The sequence below is a fragment of the Elephantulus edwardii genome, unplaced genomic scaffold (genome assembly GCF_000299155.1).
Source record: "Elephantulus edwardii isolate Elephantulus edwardi_28Jun2011 unplaced genomic scaffold, EleEdw1.0 scaffold00661, whole genome shotgun sequence".
Taxonomy (NCBI): Eukaryota; Metazoa; Chordata; class Mammalia; order Macroscelidea; family Macroscelididae; genus Elephantulus; species Elephantulus edwardii.
Window position 1 is genome coordinate 704 of NW_006400411.1, and position 8,016 is coordinate 8,719.

The following is an 8,016-nucleotide window of genomic DNA, read 5'->3' on the forward strand; positions in this document are numbered from 1 at the left end:
CAACCATACTATATACATTGGGGGTGATCAAGTACTCTTTGCCACCACATACATCTCCTCTGGCTGAGGTTGTCCTCCTCTCAGCATCAATATCCATCATAGGAGGAAATGCGTGCACAGATATGAAGAAACTAAAAAAATGAGACGTTATCGCTGTTGTTAGGTGCTGTTAAGTACCACTTGTAGCAACCCTATGAACAACAGATCTGACCCCTGTCCGATCCTGTGCCATCCTCACAATCTCTACACATTGGAGCACATTGTTACAGTCATTGTGTCAATTCATCTGGATGAAAGTCTTTATTTCTTCCACTGATGCTCTATCTTCCCAAGCATGATATCCCTCTCCAATGAATATCTTCTCCTAGCAACATGCCCGGTGTATGTGAGATAAAGTTTTGTCATCTTTGCCTCCAAGGAGCACTGTGGTTGCATCTTCTCCAAGACTTACCTGTTTGTCTTTTGGAAGTCCACGGGATATTCAGTATTCTTTAACACCACAGCTCAATGGTATCAATACTTCTTATATCACTCTTACTCATTATCCATTTTTCAGATGCATAGCAAGTGTTTAAAAAGATCATGGCCTGACATTTCTCCTCAATAATGTAGAGAGGTCCCTGACTTCAGACTTTTCAAATGCAATGTGTCTCCTGATCTCCAGGCTGCTAGTACCCAGTATATTGATTGTGAATCCAAATAAGATGAAGTCGTTGACAGTTTCAGGCTTTTCTCCATCTACAATATAGCCTACAAAGCTAGTGGGGAGAATCTTTGTTTTCTTGTGGTTGGGATCTAATCCATATTGAAGACTATTGATTTTGATCTTCTGCAGCAAGCACTTCAAGTTCTCCTCACTTTCAGTGAGGAAGGTTGTATCATCAGTATAACAAATGAGTCTTCCTCCAGTTCTGATGCCACAGCTAGAACAAGATATATATGGGCACTGCTGGTTCAAGCTATATTTACAAGAGACCAAGGGACATAAGCAAGGAATATCATTGCTGATGTCAGGCAGATCCTGGCTGAGAGGAAAGAATACCAGAAAAATGTCTATTTATTTGTGCTTAGATGACTATGCAAAGTCATTTGACTGTGTGGATCATAACAAATCATGGCGAACATTGAGAAGAATGGAAATCCCGGAATACTTAATTGTGCTTGTATCAAGCTTATATCTAGATCAAGAGACTATTGTGCAAACAGAGCAAGGGAACACTGAATGGTTTAAAGTTAAGAAAGATGTGTGTCAGGGTTATATCCTTTCTTCATACCTATTTAATCTATACAATGGACAAATTATTTGAGAAGCTGGACTCTATGAAGAAGAACGTGACATCAGGATTGGAGAAAAACTCATCAACAGCCTTCACTTTATGGATGACAACCTTGCTTGCTGAAAGTAAAGAGGATCAGAGGAGCACTGCAGCCTTCAAACATGCATCTCAACATCAAGAAAACAAAAATCCTCACCACCAGACTAATAGGTAGCATTATGATAGATGGAGAAAAGCTTGGGAGTGTCAACAACTCTTACTTGGATCCAAAATCAATGCACCAGGCCAGGTACCATCAAGAGATCAGGAGATTTATTGCATTGGGAAAGTTGGAGTTTTTTTCTTGACTCATTACTGTGAAAGTCAATTTTATCTGAATACAAAAATATTTGTGTGTGTATGTGTGTGGGTGTATGTGTGTATCCACTTCCTAAATATCATGCCTCCAGACACACTATGAACTTTGATAAATGTCGGTAGTTGTAGAAAGGCTTCAGGCCTTTTATTCATGAGGTCACTATGAATTGTGCTCCACTTGAAGGCAATTGACAACAACAACTACTAATTGGAAACAAGTAAGAAGGATTTCAACTGGAAAACATGGTGTGAGTGAGAGAAATGAAGCTGGAGATAGAATGATAGAATTTTGTACCAAGCATCCGGTGTAGAAAATCAAGGACTGTAGTCTTCAATGTGGATTGACGATCAACATCAAGAAAACAAAGATTCTCACCACTGGGCCAATTGATAGCACTATGATAGATGAAAGAGAGATTGAGATTGTTAAAATTTCAGCTTACTTGCTTCCAAATCAATGCTCTTGGTACCAGCAGTCAAGAAATCTAAAGACAAATTGAATTAGGCAAGTCTCCTGTCAGGGACCTCTCAAGAATGCTGAAGTGCAAAGATGTCAGTCTAGAGACTAAGGTGTGCCTGTTTCAGGCCATGGTCTTCACAATTACTTACTATAAACCAGAAAGCTGAACAATTAACAATGATAACAGAAGAAGAACTGATGCCTTTAGGTTGTGGTGCTGGAAAAGGGTATTAAATATACTTCCAAGAGAACAAACAGGTCTCCTGGAGAAAGTGAAACCAAGTTGCCCTCTGGAGGCAAAGATTTTGAAGCTCTGTCTCATATACTTTGGCCCTGTTGCCATTAGGAACCAGTCCTTGGAGAAGGTCATCATGCTTGGAAGGATGGAGGTACAACTCAGGAGAGGAAGACTCTGGAAGAGATCGATTGATACAATGACTGGAGTAATTGGGGCAGGTGTGTCAGTGACAGTGAGAGATTGGCTCAGGGGAGGACAGAGTTCAGACCTACTGTACATAGGGTCATTATGAGTTGCAGATGGCTCAATGGAATATAAAAACAACATATAAATGAGGAGAACATTTGTTGCAAACATTTAACAATTGTAGAATAAAATGTGAGAAATATGAGTTTAGGAAAATTGAAAGTTGTTAAAAATGAATCGGAACATATAAGAATGAAACTCCTAGGCATTAATGAACTGAGAGAGACTGGTATTTAAAATAAGACATTCACATGACCTATTATTTAAAGAATGAAAAATTGAAGAGGAATGATGTCCTATTATCCTATTAATAACAAAAAAGAACATTTTTAAAAAAGAACATTTCAAGATCTATCTAGTATGACAATAATGTGATAGGATACTATCCACACATGCAAGGAATATCTGGTAATACAACTATTATTCAAACTTATGCCCCAACTTTTAAAGTTAAAAATGAAGAAATTTTTTTTAAATGTCTTGATTTGCATATAATCATTCATATAGATCATGTTTTATACATGTACTTTGTGTTGTATACAATCATTCATATATATTGTGTTTTCTTCATGCATTTTATATTTTATATAATCATTCATATACATTGTATTTTACATAATTAATTTCCATTGGTTAATGACTATTATCACTCCATCTATTCACGTCCCTATTGAATAGTTCCCATTCCTTCATCCCTTCCACCCACTAACTTCTACTTACCCAGTGATTTTTTTCCCCCTCCTTCCTCTTCCCCTTTGAACATTTTTACATATCTTGTTCAGCAATCCTCCTATGTTCACAATAATGTAATATTATGTAATCTTTATATAACTGAGATATTTCACACAGCATAATGCTCTCTAATCTCTCCCAAGTTACATAATTTTTATAAAAACCGCTGTTCCTCAGCATTAATTCCATTTTGTGAATGCACCATACTTTCTCAATCCACTTATTTGTTGATTAGCATTTGACCAGTTTCCATTTTATTGTTATCATGAATTATGCTGTTAAGACCATAGATGAGCAAATGTCTATTTGTGTCTGAGTTCTCCTTTCTTGGTATATATTCCTAGCAGTGGAAAAAGCTGGGTTTAATTGGATTTCTATGTTCAGCCTTTTGAAGATATACCAAACTGCTTTTCAGAGTGATTATACTATTTTACATTCCCATCAGCAGTGCATAAGAGAGCTCCAATCTCTCTATACCATCTTTAATATTTATTGTTTGCTGTGTTGTTAAACTTTGCTCCTACTGCTGGAGTGAGATGGTATCTCATCGTTGTTTTTGTTTGCATCTCTCTAATTGCTAATGAGTATTTCCTCATGTGTTTCTTAGCTGTTCTAATACCCTCCTTTGTGAAGAATCTTTTCATGTCTTACGCCCATTTTGTGATTGAGTTCTCAATCTTTTTTCTTGTGGAGAAACTATAGTGTTATATAAACTTCAGTTATGAAAATCTTGCCTGAAATGTCATTGCCAAATGTCCTTTCTAAATCTGTGGACTTTCTTTTCCCCATACTGAAGAAAGCTTTTGATGCACATAGAGATGTCATTTTAAGAAGACCTCATTCATTGATTTTTCTCTTTTCCAAACTGTTCAATTTGGTGATTTTTGCAAGCCTATTTATGCCATAGTCCAGGGCATCTAATTTGGTTCTCATTTTGTCTCTTATGATCTGTATGATTTGGGGGTTAATATCTAGGTTTCAGATCCATCTTCAATTGGGTTTTGTGTATGGTGTGAGCTATGGATCATGTTTTGGTTTGTGCAGGCAGTTATCCAGTTTTGGCAGCACCATTTGTAAAGAAGCAGTCATTTCCTCATTTAATGGGTTTTATTGGGTCTCTAGGAGTCGTCTACGACTTAACAGCACTTAACAACAACAACATCCCATCTATTTTCTGAGCAAATAATTAAAAAGACCAGATTTTATGAAGAATGTAGCATAAAGATCATCAACACCCGTATTGTGCAAATGGCACAACCTTGTTTGCTGAAAGTGAACAGGATTTTAAATACTTGCTTCAGAAGATGAAGATATGTAATTTTCAATATGGACTGCATCTCAACATCAAGAAAACAAAAATCGTCACTACTGGGTCAATAGCAACATCATGACAGAAATAGAAAAGATTGAAATTGTCAACAATCCCATCTTACTTGGATCCACAATCAAAAAGCTTGGTACCAGCAATTAAGACATCAAAAGATATGTGGCCTTGGGAAAAATCTGCTGAGACCTTTCCAAAATGCTGAAGAGCAAAGATGTCCGTTTAAAGACCAAGGTGCATGTGATCCAATCCATGGTCTTTTCGTTTACTTGTGATCCATCTGAAAGTTGGACAATGAATAAGGACAACAGAAGAAGTACTGATGCCTGTGAGTTGTTGTGTCAGAGAAGAGTACTGAATATCTCATGGATTGCTAAAAGAACAAACATATCTTGGAGAAAGTGCAATCAAAGCATTTCTTGGTGAAACTTCATCTCACAAATTTTGACACATTGTTGAGAAGGGTCAGTTAAGGATATTAAGGGATATTAAGCTTGGAAAGATAGAGGATCAGTGAAGGAGAGAGACAGATCCTCAATGAGATGGATTGACATGACAACTACAGCAAAGGACTCAAAGAAATGGATTGAAACATTGACTGTAACAGTTGGCTCAAGCCCATTGGAGATGATTAGTATGGTGAAGAATAGTGCAAGGTTGACATCCTTTGTTTGTTTATAGAATCACTATGAGTTGTGCTCAACTCACTAGCACCTAACAACAACAACAATCAATAGTATGCAATATTTTAAATCCTTCTTTAATAATCAATGGAGTAATTGTATAATATTTTTAAACATCACAAAAACCATAGACTTATACATATATTAAAAAATAGCTAATTGATGAATATAGAAATACTTATCCATGGTAGGATATGCACTCTTTTAAAATTACCAGAGATTTCATTCTACATGGTTTTATAACCAATACTTATTAAAATAGCAGTCAAGAAACTAAAGAACTTATTGCAAAGAGTAAATCTGCTGCCATACATTTCTTTAAAGTGCTGAAGAATAAAAATGTCACTTTAAAAACTAAATATGTCCCTATAAAGACTAAGGGGCAAATGGCCCAAGATATAGTACTTTCAGTTGCTTAATATGCATGTAATCAAGTCATTAAGCACAAATAGACATTCTCCTGGTATTCCTTACTTTTCAGCTAAGATCCATCTGACTTTAGCAGTGATATCCGTGGTGCAACGACCCCTTCTAAATCCTGCTTGAACTCTGGGAAGTTCCCTATCTATATACTGTTCTAGTCATTTTAGAATGATCTTGAGCAATATTTTGCTTGCATGTGATAATAATGATATTGTTTGATAGTCTCCACATTCAGTGGGATCACCTTTCTTGGGAATGAGAACAAATAGAGACCTATTTCAATCCATTGGCCGGAAGGTTGTCCTCCAAATTTCCTGGCAGAGACTAGTGAACACATCCAAGGTTACAAGGTTAATCAAAACAAGTCAATTGGTATACCATCAATTCCTGGGGCCTTATATTTTGCCAGTGCCTTCAATTCAGTTTCTACTTACTCCTTCATTAACATTGACTCCTGTTCATATGGTATTTTCTGAAATTTTTCAGTATCAATCAATTCTTTCTGGTACAGTGATTCTGTGTATTCCCTCCATCTTGTTTTGATGCTTTCTGGGTCATTCAATATATTGCCCACAGCATCTTTCAATATTGTGACACAAATTTCAATGTTGTGATAAGTTGTGCCTGGCATTGAAAAGAAAAGGAGTCCCAGAGCACTTAATTGTGCTCATGTAGAACCCTATACCTGGACCAGGAGGCTGTTGTGTGAACAGAGCAGGGGAACACAGCACATTTTAAAACTGAGAAGGGAGTGTGTCAGTGTTGTATTCTATCTCTATACTCACTCAGTCTGTATACTAAGCAAATTATTTGAGAAGCTGTGTTCTATGAAGCGGAGTGTGGCATTGGAGGGAGACTGATCAATAACTTGCACTATGCAGATGCCACAGCCTTGCTTGCTGAAAGCGAGGAGGACTTGAAGTACTTGTTGCAAAAGATCAAGAAATGCAGCCTTCGGTATGGATTGCATCTCAAGGTTAAGAAAAAGATTCTTACCACTAGACCAACAAGAAGCATCATGGAGATTGAAACTATCAATAGCTTCATCTTGCTTGGATCCATAATTAACACCCTTGGTACCAGCAGTGAGGAAATAAGGAGGCGCATTGCACTGGGAAATTAGGGATGTCTCCAAATTATTGAGGAGTAATGATGTCGTTTTGAGGACTGAGATGCGTATGATTCAGACCTTAGTCTTTCTAATTACATACTATGCAACTGAGAGCTGGACAATGAAAAAGGATGACAGAAAAAGAATTGATTCCTTTGAGCTGTAGTGTTGGAGAAGAGCCTGAACATCACATGGACAGCCAGGAGAACAAACAGATATATCTTCAAGAGAATGCAGCCGGAGTGCTCTTTGGAGGCAAGAATGATGAGGCTTCACCTGACTTATTTTGGGCATGTTGCTGTTGTTGTTGTTGTTGATTGCCTTCGAATCAAGCATGACTCATGGCAACCCTATGAGCAAAAGGCCTGAAGCCCCTCTACAATTACTGACATTTATCCAAGTTCATAGAATTTCTGAAGGCATGTTATTTAGGAAGTGGATGCCACTCCTGCTTCCAGGGCATGTTGCTAGGAGGTGCCATTCCTTGGAGAAGAGTATGATGCTGGGAAGGGTGGAGGGTCAATGAAAGAGAGGAAGACCCTCAACCAGGTGGATTGACATGGTGACTGCTACAACAGGCTCTTGTGTGTCAGGAACTGTGAAGATGGTGCACAATAGAACAGTTCAGATCTGTTGTTCATAGGGTTTCTATGAGTCATACTGGACTCGACAGAACCTAACAACAACAACAACAACATATGCATGTGAAAATTCAACCATGAATAAAAAAGGTCAAAGAATTTATAACACTGTATTGTAGTGTTAGCAAAGAGTATTGTATATACTGTTATTGTTGTTGTTGATTGTTGTTGAGTCAAGCAAGACTCATAATGACCGTATGAACAATCAAAGTTCATAGAGTTTCCAGAGGCATGTTGTTTAGGAAGTGGATAATTTTTTTCTCTCATGTTCTTTGGACATGTTGTCTGAAGCATCCAGCTCCTAGAAAAGGAAATCATGTTTGGTGAAGGAGAAGATCAGAGAAAGTAGCAGGAAATCTTCAATAATATGAATTAACACAGAGTCTTCAACAATATCCTTTAACATAATAATAATTGCATTACACAGGACCAGGTTATACATGGAGTTTCTGTTATACATGGAGTTTCAGGTGTCTCCTATGCACATTGTTGTTGTTGTTGTTGTTGTTGTTGTTGTTGTGTGC